Source organism: Dermochelys coriacea, chromosome 1, assembly GCF_009764565.3.
Source record: "Dermochelys coriacea isolate rDerCor1 chromosome 1, rDerCor1.pri.v4, whole genome shotgun sequence".
Classification (NCBI taxonomy): domain Eukaryota; kingdom Metazoa; phylum Chordata; order Testudines; family Dermochelyidae; genus Dermochelys; species Dermochelys coriacea.
The window spans coordinates 88,573,234-88,596,154 of record NC_050068.2 but is presented as its reverse complement, the minus strand read 5'-3'; the positions used below and the strand labels follow the sequence as shown (position 1 = coordinate 88,596,154).

Sequence of the window (22,921 nt, the reverse complement as noted above, 5' to 3'; positions counted from 1 at the left end):
TGGTAGGTTTGAGAATAGCAGCCATGTTAGTCTGTATTCGCAAAAAGAAAGAGTACTTGTGGCACCGTAGGGACTAACAAATTTATTTGAGGATAAGCTTTCGTGAGCTACAGCTCACTTCATTGGATGCATTCAGTGGAAAATACAGTGGGGAGAGTTATATAAGTACAAGTACACTAAGTGTGTTTGTTTTTTTGTTTGTTTTGGTTTTTTTGGGTTAGCTGTCACAGACAACGTCAGCTCCTAGACTGCTGCACCGGGCAGCACAGTATGGGGAGGAGGTGAAAGTTGTGAAAGAACAGATTAAGGATTATTTAGAAAAGATGGATTTGCACAAATCCAAGCGGCCAGATTAAATGCATAGGAGGATGCTGAGGGAATTGGCTGATGTGATTGCAGAATCATTGGCCATTATCTTTGAAAAGTTGTGGTGGTCGGGGGAGGTCCTGGATGACTGGAAAAAGGCAAATATAGTGCCCCATCTTTAAAAAAGGGAAAGGAGAATCCAGGGAACTACAGACCAGTCAGCCTCACCTCAGTCCCTGGAAAAATCATGGAACAGATCCTCAAGGAATCCATTTTGAAGCACTTTGAGAGGAAGGTGATCAGGAACAGTCAACATGGATTCACCAAGGGCAAGTCTTGCCTGACCAACCTGATTGTCTTCTATGATGAGATAACTGGCTCTGGATATGGGGAAAGCGGTGGACATGATATACCTTGACTTTAGCAAAGCTTTTGATACAGTCTCCCACAGTATTCTTGCCAGCAAGTTAAATAAGTCTGGATTGGATGAATGGACTATAAGGTGGAAAGGAAGCTGGCTAGATTGTTGGGCTCAACTGATGGTGATCAATGGCTCGATGTCTAGCTGGCAGTCAGTATCAAGTGGAGTTGTCAGGGTTCCCTCCCCACTCTGAACTCTAGGGTACAAGTGTGGGGACCCACTATGAAAGACCCCCTAATCTTATTTCTACCAGCTTAGGTTAAAACTTTCACAAGGCAAAGACTCTTGGAGGGTACGCTGCCAACACCAAGTGATTTAATAAAGAATCAGGGAAAAGACCACTTGGAGTTCCCATTCCTCCAATATATCTCCCCAAGCCCTTACACCCCCTTTCCTGGGATGCTTGAGAATAATATCCTAACCAATTGGTTACAAAGTGATCACAGACCCAAACCCCTGTGTCTTAGGACAATAAAGAAATCAGTCAGGCTCTTAAAAGAAACAAAACTTTATTAGAAAGAAAAAAAGGTAAAAGAAGCACTTGTGTAAAATTAGAAGGGAAGTTAATCTCACAGGGCAATCAGATTTAAAACACAGAGGATTTCCCTCTGGGCAAAAACTTTAAAGTTACAAAAAGAAAACCAGGAATACACCTTCTTCTCGGCACAGAGAAAATCACAAGCCAAAACAAAAGTAAACCAGTGCATTTCCTTGCTAGTTCTTACTAATTCTAATGGAGTTGGATTGCTTACTTTCTTGATCTCTCTCTGGAAAGCGCACAGAACAGACAGACCCAGAACAGAAAAACAAAAGCCTTCCCCCTCCCCCGCCCCAGATTTGAAAGTATCTTGTCTCCTTATTGGTCCTTTTGGTCAGGTGCCAGCCAGGTTACCTGAGCTTCTTAACACTTTATAGGTAAAAGGATTTTGTGCCTCTGGTCAGGAGGGATTTTATAGTACTGTATACAGGAGGGTTGTTATCCTTCCCTTTTATATTTATGACAGGAGTGCCCCAGAGTTCGGTCCAGGGGCTGGTTTTGTTCAGCATCTTCATTAATGATTTGGATGATGGGATGGATTGCACTCTCAGCAAGTTCGCAGATGACACTAGGCTGGGGGGAGAGGCAGATATGCTGGAGGGTAGGAATAGGTCCAGAGTGAACTAGACAAATTGCAGAATTGGACCAAAAGAAACCTGATGACGTTTAAGAAGGACAAGTGCAAAGTCCTGCACTTAGGATGGAAGAATCTCATGCACTGCAGGATGGGGACTGACTGGCTAAGCGACAGTTCTGCAGAAAAGGACCTGGGGATTACAGTGTACGAGAAGCTGGATATGGGTCAACAATGTGCCCTTGTTGCAAAGATGGCTAATGGCATATTGGGCTACATTAGTAGGAATATTACCAGCAGATCAAGGGAAATTATTATTCCCCTCTATTCCTCACTGGTGAGGCCACATCTGGAGTACTGCATCCAGATTTGGGCCCCCCACTACAGAAAGGATGTGGACAAATTGGAGGAAGTCCAGCGGAGGGAAATGAAAATGATTAGGGGACTGGGGCACATTAATAATGAGGAGAGACTGAGGGAACTAGGCTTCTTTAGTCTGCAGAAGAGAAGAATGAGGTGGGGTGGGATTTGATAGCAGCCTTCAACTATCTAAGGGGAGTGTTCCGAAGAGGATGGAGCTCGGCTGTTCCCAGTGGTGGCAGATGACAGAACAAGGAGCGATGATCTAAAGTTGCAGTGGGGGAGGTCTAGGTTGGATAGTAGGAAAAAATATTTCACTCGAAGGGTGGCAAAGGACTAGAATAGATTACCTAGGGAGGTGGTGGAATCTCCATCTTTAGAGGTTTTTTTAGGCCTGGCTTGACAAAGCCCTGGCTGGGATGGTTTAGTTGGGGTTGGTCCTGCTTTCAGCAGGGGGTTCGACTAGATGATTTCCTGAGGTCTCCTCCAACCCTAATCTTCTATGACGATATCTGAAATTTATCTTAAATTTTATCAGATACTACTCTATAATTAAAGCTTAATGGAATTAATCCTATAATTAGTTTATTTGTTTTGTCATCCATTCTTATCCAGAATAGAATATTAAAGAAGCATTTGGGAATGGGAGAACCACATTTAATAAGTACTTTCTCAAGTTGTGGCCAAAGCTCAGTGAATAACTGCTTCCCATCTCCAGGTTGAGCGGCTGAACCAAAAACTCTGAAAAAATATTTGGTTGGTTTCAAATCAAAATATTTTTTTCTCCAGATTTCTCATCACAGTTGGGGGAAAAAAATTATTCAGGTCAAATAGAACATTTTGAACCTCATTTAAATAACATTTTTTAAATGTCAATTTTCAACATTTTATCATTTCCAAAAATATTTCTAGGGTTTTTTCAGCCAAAATTATTTGCCAGATTTGAACTAAATTTGCAGATGGTTTTGTTAGCCTCCAAAATGCATATTTGGCAAATCTACCATTCTCATACATATAAGCACACTAAATACAATTAGAGATTGACAAATTATTTTTATCATAATTATGTACCTTGTTATCTCCCTAATTTAATGAGTATACAGTATAATTTGATTGCAAAATTAGCCCAAGACTTTAATCATATCTAGGCAAACAGGAACTATGAAATATTAACATTATAATAAGTACACAGTACTCAGATGCTCTGAATGTTCAGTGACAGGCAGTATCTGTTCATCATCTGGTTAATTTAATTTACTAGAGTTAGATGCACCTTAATTTTTGTGGATAATTGGACAAATCCTGTTCAGTTAACATTATCCCAAAGTTTCACTGACTTAAGAGGATATTACCTGCAAAAAAGAAAACATACAACCTGTAAGGCAATAATATTGTATGGTCACATGAATGGGAAATGCATGTATAATACGTCTTGGAATCCATATTTGGTCATGCTTTACTTGCGGATTTTCAAATAAAAAAGCTTGACTACTAGTTTGGGGCCAACTTTTAGAAGCTATGCTCTAGCAATGTTTACATGATCTGCTATGGGTGAATTTTGGGAGGAGAATGGGTGTTTTTTTTTGTTTTTTTTTTTGAGGAAATCAATTTATCTTAGGCATATCAAAAAATGAGCAACAGCTGTCTTTTTATTAAAGAATCCTGGAAGTTGGGAATGGAAGGTATAATTAATTGTGAACATTTAGCCTTAGCCTAGATCTTCTAGAACTCTGCACTAACACTCCTCTGTAGCTTCTGAAATGGGGCTTCATGATTCCACAAATACAAGATCTCCATTATTTCATAAATGATTAAAATAAATGTACAGGCTTATTTTAAAAACAGAAATGCAATTCTGTCTAAGAGTGTGAAAGGAAAAGAATAACTGGTTATGTTATAAAATTACTTTGTCATCCTTGCTGATTTTCATTTCATTCTCACTCTCCAGTGCAAGATATATAATTCCAAGGTTGCTTAAAATATGTAGCAGCTGGAAGTTGCCAAATGAGTGGCATGAGTTATAGAAATTTAGCAAAGTAGTGTGTGTTCACATCTTTTTGACGTGCCTGCAATGGGAAAGTTGACTTTGGCAGATGGGCCCCCAGAGGCAAAAGGATAAATGCAATAACAGCTAGAGCAGTCCTCCTGTTCAGTGCCCATAAAGGAACAACAGAAAGTTCACAAGAAGAAAATACAGTTGACTTTCTCAGTTTCCCTTTCAGCTTATTTTGCCACATCGTTTTCTGGGTGAAACTGAAAGTATTGCATAAAAATAACTTCTGTATATGGGATACATAAACATATGTAGTTTTAGAATAATCTCATATACAATTTACATAATGTATTTATAGCTATAAAGTAGCTTGGTTTAGGTTTTAGAGGGTAATCATGAGAAGTGCTGGTCATCTTGTTGTGAGTATTGAATGCTCCCCATTTACATCAAATGGGTTTCCATTGCCTGTCTGAAAGCTAATCCCTCCATAACTGCTATAATTAGACCAGCGTACAGACAGGAAATGTAGATCCATAATCCGATGAAGTGAGCTGTAGCTCACGAAAGCTTACGCTCAAATAAATTTGTTAGTCTCTAAGGTGCCACAAGTACTCCTTTTCTTTTTGTGAATACAGACTAACACGGCTGCTACTCTGAAACCTGTCAAAGAACTACTGTTCTTCACTGAGGATGAAGACCATCACCTCCAGTGTTTTATGAGTTTCTTCAGTGAGAAGACAGAAATCAAGCAGCAAAGAGAGCTTATAAATGAGAGAATCTGAAATGGATGGAAAAGTTTAGAAACAAATAAAAAAAAGTATTGTTAGGAGAAAAGAAATGTACTCTTGGACACAGTCTTTTTCCTCTCATTGAGAGCCCCTCGTTTGCCTCCAAAGCTTTGAAACATTTTCAGTGTAGAGCTTGGGGAATTAGTCATTTAGCTCTTCTTAACTAAGACAGGAATAAGGCACCAAATTCAACCCAGCACAGCACTGAATATATACCCCATAATGTTTGAAGGATTATAAAAGATAAATGTCAGAAGTGGAGCTTTAGGTATTTTCTACTTATATTCATACTGGGAGTTGAAACTGTTCAATGATTACCCTGGTTTATTCAGGTTATTTATTCAGCACATATTCATCTTTTATTTTGCTATATGGTCTGAGTATTTTTACTTAGTTTGTATTCAGTATCTCTAAGAGATCCAGCTTTGAAAAAGACCAAAGGAAGACTTCGTAAGTACCCTAGGAGAAGGAAAATGTGCAGTGATTAATCAGTGCTGTGCTAGCTGAAACTGGTAGGATTGGGCACTTTAAATATATATGGCTTTCCAAGTAAGCTTGCTGTATCTCCAGAGCTGCTGGCAACAATAACAGAGAGGCTATGTAACCTAAATTAAATAACAGGGTGTGTTGTTTTTTGCCTCCCAACATGTAATCTACACCCAGAGCTAAAACTGATTTTTTTTATTTTTGCAAATATAACCAATATAGCTTATACTATCAAGATTTTTCAATACAGAGCTTCCCTAAGTGCTGAGGGACTGTTCATAAATACACTATTGACACTGTTAAAAGAGCTATGCGTACACATCGTTGATTATTGTGTTCCAAGTGGTTAGTAGTTGTTTTTTGGTAAAGTAAAAACCATTTAAGGACAAGATCATGAGTGGGGAAGCTTGCACTATGGCTGGAAAAAGAACTTTGTTTTCCTGGGTGGTCTGTCCAAAATTTTGCATAAGCATTGCATTCACTTAAAATGTTTGAAGGGGGGGGGGAGGACCACTGAGCATACACAAAAGCCATACTGATACGTTTCTTCAGGCAGTAGTTATTTGGCAGGATGTAGAAGTACGCAACATAAGCCAATGTTAATGCCATGGCAAAAAGCATGCCAAATTAAAGAGAACTGGATTTATTGACACAGATTTACACAGATTTAATAAAATTTTGGAGAAATAACTTGCATATTCTTATAGGGCATGAACCAAAACCCACTGGATTCCAAGATTCCCATTGGCTTCACTGGGTTTTGTCTAATGTAAGGACTTCAGCATGAGGTTATTGCTCTCTGAAGTTTCTCCATATTATATTATTATATATTATATTATATTATATATTAATTATATTATTATAATTATATTATATTATATATTAATTATATTATTATAATTATATTATATTATATAATTAATATATATAATTATATATATAAATATAATATTATATTAAAGGAGGGGAGAGGCAGACATTTGGTCACCACTCAAAACTGATAAGGGTCTCTTTGGTGCTAAGTTGAATAAATATTCAGAAGGATGCCAGGGATTGGAAAAGGGAACTTAGTTACATGTTCTGTAGCTCTCAGACAACTAGTTACCAGCTAAGATAACAGAACATGACAGAAAAATAATGAGTTAATGCTAGTGGTCTGCCTTTACAATTTCCACAATCTGTCAGCGTGAGGCCTCTTAAATCCTGGTGTATAATCCTCTTTTTTTCACTTCTCCTGTTGAGGAAAAAAGCTTGTCAACTTTAATGTGAAAGTTAACAGCTTTTCCTTAGGATTCAGATTAGAATGCCAAATTGAACGTAGCATTCCCTACAAAGTGCTAATTATGAATCCAATCTGTTCTATTCATTTTTTTACCAGTAGCTCCATATCAACTAGGTAAGTGCCAGTCAATATTAGTTATTTTTAAATCATACTGTTCTGTGAGAAGTCATTATAGTGATTACTTATGAGACTGGTCCTGACTCCACTGAGGTCAATAGAAAACTTCCAGGATCAAATTAAGGCCCCTTTAAAAGACAGTGACAAAACTCTCATGACTTCCATGGTCTCTTGATTTCACTAGGAGCAGAACTGGGCTATTTTTTGTTGGTGTGTCCTGTTGTAATCTTCTCTGAATCAATTCTCTATGTTAAAAATATGTTAAACAGAAATTAAAGTTGAGTATATATGTGTCATTTAAAGGTAAAAATGTTAAATTTCCTGGGTTTCTAATGGATATTTACAACATCCTTGTAATCTTATGATTAAGTTTAAAGTAATATAAACATGTTAAGTTAAGAAACACACAGTTAAGGCACCCACATACCCTTAACTCTACCCTAGTAGGGCACCATGCAATTGTAGCATGTTTGTAATAGCATCAGTGGCCCCTACTTAATTTAAACTGACTTGTAAAGGTTTATTCAATTTGTATTTTTTCATGATGTCACTGTAGATTAGTCATATTGGTTTAGACGTTTGGGTGTGTGGTTTTTTTCTAACACAAGCCTACAGCGAACAGAGCTCATTGTGATAACTTCCACTGACCACACTTCATTTCTTTAACTGGCCTTTGTGGGTTTCTGCTGGGTTTTTTGCTGAGTTGATGATGAATATGTCATCAGTGTAGTGCAAGTAGAGTAGGGGCATTAGGGGACGAGAGCTGAGGAAGCGATGTTCTAAGTCAGCCATGAAAATGTTGGCATACTATGGGGCCATGCAGGTACCCATAGCAGTGTCGCTGATTTGAAGGTATACATTGTCCCAAAATGTGAAATAGTTATGGGTGAGGACAAAGTCATGAAGTTCAGCCACCAGGTTAGCCGTGGCATTATCTGGGATACTATTCCTGACGGCTTGTAGTCCATCTTTGTGTGGAAAGTTGGTGTAAAGGGTTTCTACATCAATAGTTGCTAGGATGGTGTTTTCAGGAAGATCACCGATGGATTGTTGTTTCCTCAGGGAGTCAGTGGTGTCTCAAAGATAGCTGGGAGTGCTGTTTGTGTAGGGCCTGAGGAGGGAGTCTACATAGCCAGACAATCCTGCTGTCAGGGAGCCAATGCCTGAGATGATGAGGCCTCCAGGATTTCCAGGTTTATGGATCTTGGGTAGCAAATAGAATACCCCTGATCAGAATTCTAGGGGTGTGTCTGCGCGGATTTGTTCTTGTACTTTTTCAGGGAGTTTCTTGAGCAGATGGTGTAGTTTATCATTTATCACTTTATTATCATTTATTTAATTCCAGTTGCACCCCAGTCAGGATTGCGGTGCCCTTGTGCTACACAATCACAGGCTCCTGCCTCAATCTAAAAAGTCCTATTACCTAAGAAGCCGGGGGGTGGGGGAGGAGGAGGGATTGATACAATAAGATACATACACTTAATATACTTCCACATTTTTTTCATTATTATAATTATATAAAATAAGAGACATCTGTCAAACGAGATAGTGCTCTGTGTATTCTTGAAATATGGCCCTTATCCATGTTCTTTTACATGAATTCATGATTTAAAACACTCTCTTCTTAACTATGATTAATGAAACTAGCATATCTAACAAAGCACACCTAATAAAATTTATTAGGGCCCCAGGTGCTGTGGCAGATTCTCATGCTATGTTGATCCTTCTATAAAAAGAAAAGGAGTACTTGTGGCACCTTAGAGCGAACAAATTTATTTGAGCATAAGCTCATGAAAGCTTATGCTCAAATAAATTTTAGTCTCTAAGGTGCCACCAGTACTCTTCTTTTTTGCGAATACAGACTAACACAGCTGCTACTCTGAAACCTGTTGATCCTTCTGTTTCTGTATCTCCTCCCCCTCCTCGTAAGTGATGGCTTTAGAGTTTTGCGGCCTTCAGAGGTCTTGGATGCTACCCAAACTACATCACAATGTTGGCATCTTTGAAGCATAAAAATACATCAATGCAAGATAATGCTGTTCCATTTTTTTTTCTTATGTAAGGTAAGTTGATTCAGCGTTCCTCATTGTTCATGTCACTTCTGTTGTCTGTCTTTTTTCTGAAAACAGTGCTTCCTTTTGATGACTTTCATAACATGCTGTCTTTGGAGGAATAAATTGTCTCTTCCATCCCTTTTATCTTTGATCTGCTCTCTGCCTTTTCCTTGCTATACTCCTGAAGCAGTATTATCTTTCATCCATTCCTTTCTAGCTTTAAATGCTACTAATATTTCTAGCATCTCATGCTCAAATTACTGCAGCCTCTCATACTGAAAGTGCTACCAGAGATAGACATCAGAGGCTGGAAGTAGTATCCAATGATATTAGCTAACGCTATTAGCAATAGAGACTAGGGACACCACCAATGTCTAATGCCTAAACATAATAGTACTTGTAGTATCTCTAACTATGGAAGTGTATCTAACAATCTCCACGGTCATACAGCAGTGCATATAGCAACATTATCCTGTCCTAGAGAGTACCATGATGTCCTAATAAGTCAAATATTTTGTTTAGGGCTGTCAAGCACTTAAAAAAAATTAATCGCGATTCATCTCATGATTACAAAAATTAATCATGATTAATCACACAGTTAATATTAGAATACCAATTTATTTAAATGTTTTGGATGTTTTCTACATTTTCAAATATATTGATTTTTCAATTACAACACAGAATGCAAAGTATATAGTTCTCACTTTATATTTATTTCTGATTACAAATATTTTCACTAAACAAATAGTATTTTTCAATTCACCTAATACAAGGACTGTAGTGCAATCTCTTTATCATGAAAGTTGAACCTACAAAATGTAGAATTATGTACAAAAAATAACTGCATTCAAAAAGTAAACAATATAAAACTTTAAAGTCTACAAGTCCACTCAATCCTATTTCTTGTTCAGCCAATCGTTCAGACAAACAAGTTTGTTTACATTTGAAGGAGATAATGCTGTCCGCTTCTTGTTCACAATATCCCCTAAAAATGAGAACAGGCATTCATATGGCACTGTTGGAAGATATTTTCATGCCAGATGTTCTAAAGAGTCATATGTCCCTTCATGCTTCAACCACCATTCCAGAGGACATGTGTCCATGCTGATGACAGGTTCTGCTCGATAATAACCCAAAGCAGTGTGGACCGACTCATGTTCATTTTCATCCTCTGCGTCAGATGCCACCAGCAGAAAGTTGATTTTCTTTTTTGGTGGTTCGGGTTCTGTAGTTTCTGCATCAGAATTTTTCTCTTAAGACTTCTGAAAGCATGCTAAACACCACATCTCTCTCAGATTTTGGAAGCTACTTCAGATTCTTAAACCTTGGTCCGAGTACTATAGCTATCTTTAGAAATCTCACATTTTGAACCTGCTTTGCATTTTGTCAAATCTGCAGCGAAAGTGATCTTAAAATGAACGTGTGCCGAGTCATCATCCAAGACTGCTGTAACTTGAAATATATGGCAGAATGCAGGTAAAAGAGAGCTGTAGATATACAATTCTCACCCAAGGAGTTCAGTCACAAATCTAATTAATGCATAATTTTTTTTAAAGAGCCTCATCAGCATGGAAGCTTATACTCTGAAATGGAGGCCGAAGCATGAAGTGTTTAGCATATCTGGCACATTAAATACCTTGCAATCCGGGCTACAAAAGTCCCATGCAAACACCTGTTCTGGTGACATTGCAAATAAGAAATGGGGGCATTATCTTCCATAAATGTAAAAAAATGTGTTTGTCTTAGTGATTGGCTGAATAAGAAGTAGGACTGAGTGGACGTGTAGGCTCTAAAGTTTTGCATTGTTTTGTTTTTGAGTGTAGTTATGTAACAAAAGTGACATAAGTTTCACTTTCATGATAAACATTGTGCTACAGTACTTGTATGAGGTGAATTGAAAAATAAAATTTCTTTTATCATTTTTACAGTGCACATATTTGTAATAAAAATATAAAGTGAGCCATGCACACTTTATATTCTCTGTTGTAATAGAAATCAACATATTTGAAAATGTAGAAAAACATCCAAAAATCTTTAATAAATTTCAATTAGTATTCTGTTTAACAGTGTGATTAAAACTGTGATTAATCGCGATTAATTTTTGAGTTAATCACGCGAGTTAACTCTGATTAATTGACAGCCCTAATTTTGTATCTTCATAGTGGGAATCATCAGAATGTAATTCAGCTTTATCACAATGATGTGATCATTTTCATTTTGATTACCGAGAAAGGCAAACTGAATAAATCAAAGAAAAATAAAATATACCAATGTTCAATCTAAGTCTGTTTTTCTTTCCCTTTATTATTTTCCTTTTGTTTCCATTTTGCCCCCTTATTTCCATCCTATTTTTCTCCTTTATATCTATTGTTTTTCTCTCTAATTTCTATGTCATTTTCCTTTGTGTTCTTCCTCATTCTCTCCCTCATCTCATTGTCTTCTAACAAATATTGTCCCCACATCCTCAGATTACGTCTATTCCTCTAGACACATCACTATCTCCATGTATTTCTGTTCTGATCTACCCATAAAATTTGTTTCCCTCCTCTTACTCTCCCTATTTCTTTCCCCTACCATTCTTTCTTCCCCTAGGTCTCTCTCTAGATCCATGTCATTTGTTGTTGTTGTTTTCTTCTACCGCCTTATGGATAGAATATAGGGGAATACACTTTTTTTTTCCAGGGTTGGTTCTCTTGCTCATTTCTCTAGCTATGTGCTCCTGAGGATGGACTCCCTTCATGTGTGCAGGGGAAGTTGAAGGAGGGGTTGAATGGGAGTGCTATGATTCAGGACCTGGAAACTTCAAAGGAATGCTGACATATATGGGCTTTTGCAAGCAGAGCTGAGTGTCAAGGGGGATTTAATACATTTTTCATTCCATTCTCTCTTCGGAAGGGGTAAGGAGACCATGAAGGGGTGGTGGTGGAGCAGGAATTCCTAGCAGAGCAACAGAGACAACATGGAACTTGTCCTACCAGAACAGACTTTTTTTTGTCAGGAGGTGCTGTGAGTTATGATGCAAGTGAGTCATCATAAACTAAAGGTTTTCTGAGGACTTTTCAAGTCCTTAAAACCAGCCCTGTTCTTCCAATTAGTAATTGGAGTGAGTTTATCATAGTGAATGAAATAATGAATATGTGGCCTTCGTGATGTCAAACTCCCATGTATACGAGTTCCATAAAATAAGCAAATTAACATGTTTGAGACTAATGAAACGAGAGGCAGATAATTTCTTTTTTATGGACTTTGTTTAACAATTTATATCAATCAGTTATTCAAGATCAGCTATCTATAAGAGTTCAGTTAATAGCCATGTTGTTCTGTCTTGTAATTAGAGCTATTCTGTTCCTGAGACAAAACCTGCATAAATGTTTTTTCAAAGTAAAATCCAATAAACTGTGTGTCTGTGTTTGTACAATATATCTCAACAAAGCTGGTTACCCACAGTTTGAACTCGGATGAACAAGTCCCGGAAGGCTCATATAAAATATGTAGACATATTGCTCAGTTCACTTTTAATAATAATTAAATGCAGCTTTTTACATAGTGTTTGCTTTAAACTATATTCCAACACTCTCTCTAGGCGGTCAAAATTCTACAGCCTATGAGAACACTAGCACTGTCTATTAATGAACCAGCCCTTCTCCCTCCCCCACCAAATTTGATGGAGGTTGGTTATATGATATTGTGATCTCAATCATTCCTGTATTCTAAAATAACTCAACATGCTAAGATTTTGCACAATCAAAACCACTCCCATAATCTGTTTTAATGTGATATGAATCTAAACCAGAATCATTTAGCTAATGCCCCTGAACTCTGGGAGTATTTACAACTGGGATCCAAAATACCCATTTTTAATCCCCACAAAACTGAAACTTGCCCAACAGGGTTTCCCTCATGCTTTTATTAGCTGTGGAATAAAAAAAGGATGGGGGACATTAGAGAATAAAACTTACTATACATTTTCCTCCCATATATTCTCATGACTTTGCACCACAGAATCTAGGACTGGTTCTCTCATTGATTCTTTCCTTTTCTGAATGTAGCATGGCCACTTTAATTCTCCTTTAATCCACAAAGTCAAAACAAAAGTTATTGCAAACTAACATTAGGGCTATGGTACTAAAGTTAACTATTAACATAAATCTAAAATTTATATGAAGTCTGTTCTAGATGGAACATTAAAAAGAGAAATGTTCCAAACATCTTGTTCCAATTATTTTACACATGCCAATGAATATCACAGGGACATTATATGGGCAGAGAACAATATCTGCCATAAGTTTAAACATCTAAAGCTCCTTAGAGATATTCTTACCTTCTATAGGAAAACTTAAATGCAAATTGCATAATAATATAATAAGTGAGTGGACACCTGTTTAATTTCCCCTGGACTGGCTTAATTTGCAATATTGTGCTTAATCCAATTCTTTGCTGTGCAACTGAACATCCAACAGTGACATACTTACAATCACCCAGATATGTGTTCTCCCACTAATTTTTTTTTTTTTTACAGAAGTAATTTCTCAGAGAGGAAGCTATTGTGCTGCCTTTACTTACATTGAATAGTACCTTAATCTGGAAACAGCCCATTGAAAGCAATGGAACTGCTCTTGGATTAAGGTACTAATCAACATCAGCAATGACAGCCAAATCTGCTTCAAAATATCATGCAGGTTCTTGGTTGATGTATTTTTAAAAATCTCTTCCTATTTTTAATGGTAGATTTTTTTTAACTTGTTACAATAAACATAGCAAATTACCCAATTGTGGTATTTGTAAATTCTAAAGGATTTAGAGTCATTGCGTGTATGTGTGTTTCATGTGACAGTCTCCAAAATGTTTGACACTCAGGACAATTTTTTGCTAGTGTACAACCTAGAAGTTTTGTCCAGCATAAAGTGAACTATGCAACTATGCTATAGAGATAAAATATTGTTAAAGGTCTTCCTCCTGTTTCTCAACATAGACCAAAGGAATTCATTTCTACTGACAGGTTTCAGAGTAGCAGCCGTGTTAGTCTGTATTCGCAAAAAGAAAAGGAGTACTTGTGGCACCTTAGAGACTAACAAACTTATTTGTTTATTTATTTAGAGCATAAGCTTTCGTGAGCTACAGCTCACTGAGACAAGGAACAGGTACAGAATAAAGCACTGGGATTCGACCTACAGCCCTGGATCATTTTCTGTGGCTAACTACAATATACTGTTTACTCTTTTTAAGACAGTGCAACTCCCATTTTAGGCTCCTTAGTGAAATTGCCGTATTTTCAAAAGTGTGGCATACGTAACAGCTCCCATTGAGCTGGGAGCTCTTGTGAAAATCTGACCATCAATGATTTAGGCCCCAGTCCAGGAAACTTCTCCATGTGCCTTCAAAGCAGCTTGCAGGATTGGGCTCTTATTCTATATTTTATAGATGGGGTCTGGTTATGGGATAGTTTTCAGGGTGTCTACAAGTTACCCTTGTTAATCTCTCATGTTAGTTTCTATAAGCATAGTTTTTCAGTTGCTTTTTTACCTTTTGGCACTTAGTAGTCTAAGGTTGCTCCTGATCCACATGCTGCCTGCCTGCACCACTGTGCTCCACAGTATGAAATTGTCAAGGAGTGATCAAGCCTGATAGTAACAGCAAGTAAATAGCGCAGCACAAATATTGTTAAGAATCTTTCTTCTGTTTTCAAAGAATATATTTTCTGAAAAGACTGCTTAATTTTGAAAACTTTGAGAGTTAAGTATTAGTTGAATGAGCAGCCTGAGTCCCATAAACAGACACAGGCTTTTAGAGTTTAAGCTTGTTTCTGTTGAAATTAATGGGAATGTTGTGACTGATTTCAGTGGGGACTGGTTTGGTCCCTTATTTAGGAATTTGTTAGTGATGAATTCTCATATGCAACATATGAATCTATCACAGAGCTGGCACAGATCTTCTACTAGAGTTAAATGGTATTTCCAATCACAAAACCTGTCAGACCTCTCCAAAGAGTTCAATAATACCCTAAAGGTTACTGGCTTGGAGATTAATGTAGTTGAAGTGAGACACTGTGACAATTTGAGAAATCTGTCTGGAAAACTTATGAATTCTGGTCGATATCGTGAAGTTGTTATGAAATTTCTGTATCTTGGAATGCCCCTATGTCTCTATTTGTCCACTGTTGCTGGTAAGGCTGTAGCACATACATACCAGACTATGTATACATAGTCTGTATACATACCTGTATACATACCTGGTAAGGCTGTAGCACATACATACCAGACTATGTATACATAGTCTGTATACATACCAGACTATGTAGGGACAATGACTGTTCTTAGATTGGTCAACAGATATGCTAAGGAGCTTGGTGAGAGCTTGGATAAGCAAATTCTTCCAGCTTGTCTATAAGGAGACTGGGCTTTAGAGAACAGTCATTCCCCTAGCAGGACAAAGGCAGCGGTGACATATCCGGAGATGTGAAGTAGGGAATTCTTGGTGCCAACTGCTAGAGGGCACGTGGGGTGCATAGGATTTTACAGGAATCTCCGGGGTCAGATATGTGCACAATAATTCACCAAACCATGGTATGTGAAGTCTCTGCAGAGAATGCAGAGCCCACTGGTCGTCGTCATCATTGCAAAACGCATGAGTATATATAATATTTAAGGAGCTATGTATCTATAATAAAATTATGTTCTTAAGGTCTTACAATTAAGGCCTATCACCAGAGCTACTGCAGCTACTCTGCTTTTTGTACTCACGCTAGCTTGACGAGATCTAGCATTAGTATGTGTACACAAGCAAGGGAATGACAATGCCAGCTCATAGTGTAGACGTATCCTTAGTTAGATATGCCATACCTCTGCACACATTCAGAGGACGGGGAGGGGCAATTCAGCTAGAAGGTCCCATAAATGTCCAGAAATAGTATGTGGCAGTTAACCGCACATGCTTAGTATGGTCATGTTCTGAAGCTGTATATATGATATTTTCATTGGGGCAACCCAACAGGTAGGCCATACCCTAGTTGCCCTCTGAGAGCTGAGCCAGTCAGAAAAGTGAGGCAGGAAAAGGTAATAAATACAGGAGTTAAAGACAGTCCTGCGGACTCAGCAGAGTCCAGATGACACACATGGCACACTAAGATCATACAATAAAAACTGAGAAATCATCTCTGAGAGAAGATTGGAGGGCAATATGGTTTGATGTGTGCTACAGTGAAATGTTATGTTGAAAGCTTGCATTTGAATATTTGTAACAGAAACTGAAAGTTTAAAAAGGAGTACAAGTAGCTTTAATGTCTAATGTTTGTTTGAAAGTTGTTCATTGTATTTGTAATATTTACAATGCTTTCTACTATTTGCAATGTGTTTTGTGTGCATCAAATGTTTGTCTTACTTAGAAAGTGCATGGTACACTCTCGTTGAGAATTGATGGGAAATTATTAACATCCATTTACCAGGGTTTTATGTACTATAGCCCAGAGGTTTAACTCTGTGTAATGCTTTCTGAAAATACTGAACTCTGACCTGTGCTTTTGCAAAGAGTTACGATGATGTGCAGGAAGAAGGGGAGAGTAATATTTATACAGAATATTGCATGAGTATTCCTCGTCCCCGTTCCAATCAGATGCACAGGCATCTAAGAGGAAAGGTATCTTACTAAAGAGAAAACTATTATGCTAGGTATAGAGAATTTTTATTCCAACTAAGTTAGATATGTACACAGTTTCTAAGCCCTGGAGATGGAGAAGGGGAGTTCATAAAGCAGATACAAAGATTATCATACCGCTCAAGACTCCTATTCTCTGTTACCAAGGTAGCATGAAAATATAAGAATGGCCATGCTGGGTCAGACCAGTGGTCCATCTAACCCAGTATTCTGTCTTCTACCTGTGGCCAGAGCCAAGCGCTTCAGAGGGAATGAACAGAACAGGTTAATTATGAAGCGATCCATCCTCTGTTGTCTAGTCTTAGTCTTGTGTCAGTCAGAGGCTTAGGGACACCAAGAGTATGGGGCTGCATCCCGGTCCATTTTGGCCAATAGCCATTGATGGACCTATTCTCAATGGTCTTTATCTAATTCTTTTTTTGAATGCAGTTATACTTTTGGACTTCACAACATCCCCTTACAATATGGTTCACAGGTTGACTGTATGGTGTGTGAAGTAGTATTTCCCTATGTATGTTTTGAACCTGCTGCTGATTAATTTCATTGGGAGTCATCTTGTTCATGTGTTATATGAAGAGGTAAATAATATTTCCTTACTCACTTTCTTCACAAGACTCATGATTTTATTTACCTCTATCATATACCTCCTTAGTTATCTCTTTTCTAAAATGAACTACTGCATATTGAGCAGATGTTTTCAGAGAACTATGCACAATGACTTAAAGATCTCTTTGAGTGGTAACAGTTAATTTAGACCTCCACCATTTTGCATGTATAGTTGGGATTCCGTTTTCCAGTGTGCATTACTTTGCATTTGTCAACACTGAATTTCATCTTCCATTTTGTTGCCTGGTCACCCAGTTTAATGAGATCCCTTTCTAACTCTTTGCAGTCAGCTTTGGATTTAACTTTGAGTAATTTAGTATCATCTACCAACTTTTCTACTTCTGTATTTGCAACTTTTTCCAGATCATTTATGAATATGTTGAACGGTACAATTCAAGGTACAGATCATAGGGGGACCCCACTATTTACATCTCTCCACTGTGAAAACTGGTGATTTATTCCTACACTTTGTTTTCTATCTTATAACCAGTTATTGATCCAGAAGAATATCTTCCCTCTGATCCCAAGATTGCTTACTTTGCTTAAAAGCTTTTGGTGAGGGACCTTGTCAAAGGCTTTCTGAAAGCCCATATACACTATATGCACTGGATATTCTGGATCGCCTTGTCCACATGCTTGTTGACACTCTCAAAGAATTCTAATAGATTACTGAGACGTGATTTACCTTTACCCTTTACAAAAGCCATGTTGATTCTTCTCCAACATAGCTCCTCATGTCAATCCCTCTTTGGCCAAAACAAGCTTTATTCCTCAGTTATCACAGGCCAAGTCTGATGCGGGTCCTACTCTCTTCACTGGGTTTGTTGGGGACCTCATTGTCATGGTCCACATTCCAGCCATGTCAGTGGTCCCTTGATATCTGCAATAAAACTGCCACGGTACTGAATCTCAGAGCCCAAGACAATTTAGACTGCAATTATTAGCCCTGCACCCTGAGCCACAGTTGACATTTTAGCTTGGGCTCTCGGACTTCATGTCCTCGTCCCCGTCCCCCCGCACAACAGTGCTTTCAGAGACTGGGCTCCAGCCCAAGTCAAAACATCAACACTGAAATTTTTAGCCCCATAGCCAAAGCCTGGCTTACCCAAGTCAGCTGACCTGAACTCTGAGACTATGGCATGGGTCTTTTGTTTCAGTGTAGATGTATCTCCTGTGTTGAGCTATTCCTTCAGAGGAAGCACTAATGGCAGACCACCCTCCCAAAGACAATCTTTGGGGCCATGCCCAATTTTCCTATGAAAAGCCTTTCCTGACCTAACTTTTCTTAGTCAAATTCAAAGGGCCTTATATATAATGGTTTTGTATATTTATACTGCCAATTTTAAACAAAAAAATTCAAAATTTTTTAAAATTTTCCATTATTTGAATTTTTCAACAGGGAATTTAATGAGGCAAGAACCATTTTTATTTGTTTGTTTTACAATTTTTGTCCACACCTTCACATTGTACCTCTCTTCAACTTATTTGTGTGTTCTATCTTCAGACCTTTGTTCTTTCTTTCCTACTTTTTCCCTTTTATCTGTGCTCTTTCATTGTTCTTCTCTTCTTTTTTCTAATTAATTTATTTTTGGGGGTATGTTCCATCATCAAATGTGGCATTTGTTGCCATTTCCATAGTATTTTACTTTCTTTTTATTGCCTGTCATTATTTTAATTTTTTTTTTTACCATTTGAAAGTACATTTTTGTGTCAAGTGTGCTTTAACAAATGTGCTAACTTTTATATTGGAGTATTTGGGGATGTTAACATTTTAACTAGGGCTGTTGATTAATCACAGTTAAAGTATGCGATTAATTCAAAATTAATCATGATTTAAAAAATTGTGATTTGCAGTTTTAATCACACTGTTAAACAATTGAAATGTATTAAATATCTTGAATGTATTCTACTTTTTATCAATTGTTATCAATTACTGGACTTAGCTGTAAGACTGTATTCAAAATTAATTATTGAACAAATGATTTTCAGTATTTACTATTTGTAATTTATTATTCATGCTACATGATAGATCTCTTTAGGTACATGTTGCTGGTTATACTCTCTGACTGGCTTACTCCCACAATGGCAAAAAGTTTTTGAGATGGGCGCACAAACTTTTGAGAGTTATTCCGCACATATTGGAAGGAGTATCGGCACACAAATGCTTATTCAGAAGATCATTTGTGATGCTTGCCCTTTCTATAAATGTTCTTGTGAGGAAAATTTCAGTTAAATGCATATTCATGTAAAGTTAATTAAAATATTTACAAAACTCTTAAAGAGAATTCACGGGTTGTACTTGAACAAACATTTGTGAACGCTTTTTGCAGTGTTTACTCAGCTATAAATTGGAGACACAAACTTCTAAAGGTTTGATTTTAAGTTACTCAGAAAACCTTGACTTCTCTTTGGCACTGAACATAAAATATGAAAATCTGAGAGGTAAGAACTGTACAGTTTGTGTTCTGTTATTTCTGTTTGAGGCTTTTTAAATGTTTATTCTTGTCATTCAAAAAGTATGTTTATTGTTTTACCAGAGGGAATTCATGCTCTATTTATTTAGACCAGCCATTTTTTTTGTATTAGAGAGATACTTGGGAAATAAAGTGCCCATTATCTGCTTTAGTAACAGTTACGAAATATCATTCCTACTTATAATCATAGAAATTAGGGCTGAAAGTGACCTCGATAGGTCACCTAGTTCATTCCCCTGTGCTCAGGCAGGATTAAATATACCCTAATAGGTGTTTGTATAACCTGTTTTTAATACCCTCCAGTAACAGGGATTCCAGAGCCTCCCTAGGTAACCTGTTCCAGTGCTTAATTTATCTTTATATTTACAGAGTTTTTCCTAATATCAACTTTAAATCTCCCACTCTGCAAGTTAAGTCAATGACTTCTCCTCCTATCCTTGGTGGATAAGGTGAGCAATTAATCACTATCCTCTTTACCATATTTGAAGACTGTTATCATATCTCTCAACCTTCTCTTCTCTATACTACACATGCCCACTTTTTTTCAATCTTTCCTCGTTGTTTTCCAAGCCTTTCATAATTTTTGTTGCTCTCCTCCGTACTTTCTCCAATTTGTCTAATTTCTTAAAGTGTGGCAGCCAAAACTGGACATAGTACTCCAGCAAAGGATTCACCTGTGCTGAGTAGAGTGGAACAATTACCTCCCATGTCCCACTACTGTTAATTTATCCCAGACTGACACTTGCCTTTTTTGCAGGAGCATCACACTGTTAACTCACCTTCAATTTGTGATCCACGATAATGCCCAGATCCTTTTCTGTGGTACCATTGCCTACCCAGTTTTTCCCAAACTTACATTTGAGTTTTTTCTTCCTAAGTGTTATACTTTGTACTTGTCTTTATTAAATTTCCACTTGTTGATTTCAATCCAATTAATCAATTTATTGAGATTATTTTGAATTTGAATCCTATTTTCCAACCCATCCCTACTTAGTGTCATCTGCAAATTTTATAAGTATACTCTCCACTCCTTTATCCAACTTATTAGTAAAAATGTAATAATACCAGACTCAAGACAGACCTCTGTGGGACCCCACTTGATATGTTCTCCCGGTTTGACAGTGAACCATTAATTACTACTCTGAGTACATTTTTCCAACCAGTTGTGCATCCACCTCAGAGTAATTTAATGTAGACCACATTTCCCTACTTTGCTTATGAGAATGTCATGTGGGACAAAAGATTTACTAAAATCAAGCTATATCACATCTACTGCTTTCTCCTATCCACTAGGCCAGTAACACTGAGAAAGAAGGAAATTAGAATACTTCTCAGACTTAGCTCAACCTTCTAAATACTAAGGCATCAATCCTGCAATCGATAATGTCTGGGTGGATTGCTGTGCCATTGCAGAACTCCATTGACTCTAAGGGAATATGTGCAAGTGCAGCATTCTATAGATGTAAATTTAATTGCAGGATTGGGGCCTTCCTTTCCTTCCTCTGAACCATTTGCAGCTTCCTCTTAGTATGGAGATGTAGCTTATACAGACTACGGTCCTAGCTTGGGTGCTTCAATCAAGATGGAATATGGTATGCTGAGATCTGATTGTTTCAGAGCTACATATCTGTACTAAAGAAGAGAGGAGCTGTGCATTTATTGCCAAACTCTGTGGCCTTCATTTGGGAATCCCTGATTTACTCCATTGACTTGAATTTAAATCCCCCGACATTCTTAAACAAGCAGCTTGGAGATGATTTTGTTCTTAACTGAAGAGAGCAAACATTTGCTGGAGACAGGAAAGAAGAGGACAAAAGTCCAGATTCTACTCTCTCCTGACTTACGTTGAAATGTTGAGACCTCCAGCATTAGGCTGGATTTACAACAATTGTAAGTTTTCTGTTTCAGTTATACTTTCATTTCTGCATTGTTCAACTCAGGCTCCTTAATCACTTAATACTGTACTAGGAAATGACTCGTATATTGTCTTTCTGACTTGAACTACTCTTTCTAAAAATATTCACTGGAACATAGCCCCTCATTTATTATACTTTATAATTTGCTGGGTTGTACTTCTTTGAATGAATACGATACAAATAAAGTGATAAAGGTATGGAGTTAAGGTTTTTCTACATTTTATGATTGAATAAATAATGCATGTTGACTATAACAATTTCTCATGTGTGTTTATGTATATCTATGAATCTTATATCATATATATCTATAGCTATATCTTGGTACTAGAAAATCATTTGCAGTCACTGAATGGACATGTCTTCATAAAATAAATATTAAATCCTGTCACTTTACATATCTGCAAGGCAACAATTCTTACCTGGCTTAGTATTTGTGTATGGAAGTTGCATGTCATTGCATATATAACTACTTGAGAGTGTCATTTATTTATTTATTTTTTGGGAAAATTGAAGATGAAAAAAGTAAAGCCTGCTGCTGCCTAAGACTCAGAAATTATTATTTCCATATTTAAACACTAGAAAATCACACTAGCTCAAAAAAGGGAAATCATTGATCATACCATAATTTCAAAAACATAACTAACAATTAAGTCTAGTTACCTGACTAGAAAGATTTTTTAAAGCTTTTTTTTCCCCCAGGGTTGTATCATTTAGAACTGGAAGTGAGAAGAAATGTTTCAGTTTGTTGCCCATTTACAGTAATTAAAAAAGGGAAGATACAGTTTTGGGAGGAAAGTAATTAAGCTAGAAATCTGGTAATTTCAGAAAGGCCTGTCAGGATATGCCATAAACATCTATACACATTAACCACATTTTTAGTTAAATTGATTTCACAACTTCAGCAGTACTTACAGTATTTTACAGTATTTAATTTAATAGGGATATTTGCAGTGTGCACCTCAACAAAACAGATTGTACCACCTTTGAAATACTGGAATGAGGAAAAAAGAAGCAGTAAAGGATGCTAAAAAGATTGAATACCAAAGTGATTTAAGATCTAATCTTCTGTAAAAGCAAAACAAAAAACACGAGATTCTTCACATAAAAAATAAACTGCTGTTATAAGAGTCTAGTCTGTAATCCAGTCTTTGCTACCAAACTATATACATAAAAATAAATTTAATAGAGATTAGGTAAGTAGATAAATTAATTGTTATAAAACCTCTGTTGAAGATTGGACAGAACTGGTGGAAAATGTATAAATAGTAATGTGATTTTTGACAGATTTGTCACGATTTCATGGCTTTTGACTTTCTTGTGAATTTTCGGGGATTGTGTTTTTCATTGCAGCACATG

The 22,921-nt window shown here is 37.1% G+C and overlaps 1 long non-coding RNA gene across 1 annotated transcript in view; it reads left to right on the top strand.

The window, feature by feature from the left end:
- LOC122457977 overlaps positions 1-8,928 on the top strand; it is a 30,785-nt gene extending 21,857 nt beyond the window's left edge. Inside the window, exon 3 of the long non-coding RNA XR_006277782.1 lies at positions 8,796-8,928. This is a non-coding gene — a long non-coding RNA (uncharacterized LOC122457977). The remainder of the gene's footprint in view (positions 1-8,795) is intronic.
- The last annotated feature ends 13,993 nt before the right edge of the window (positions 8,929-22,921 follow it).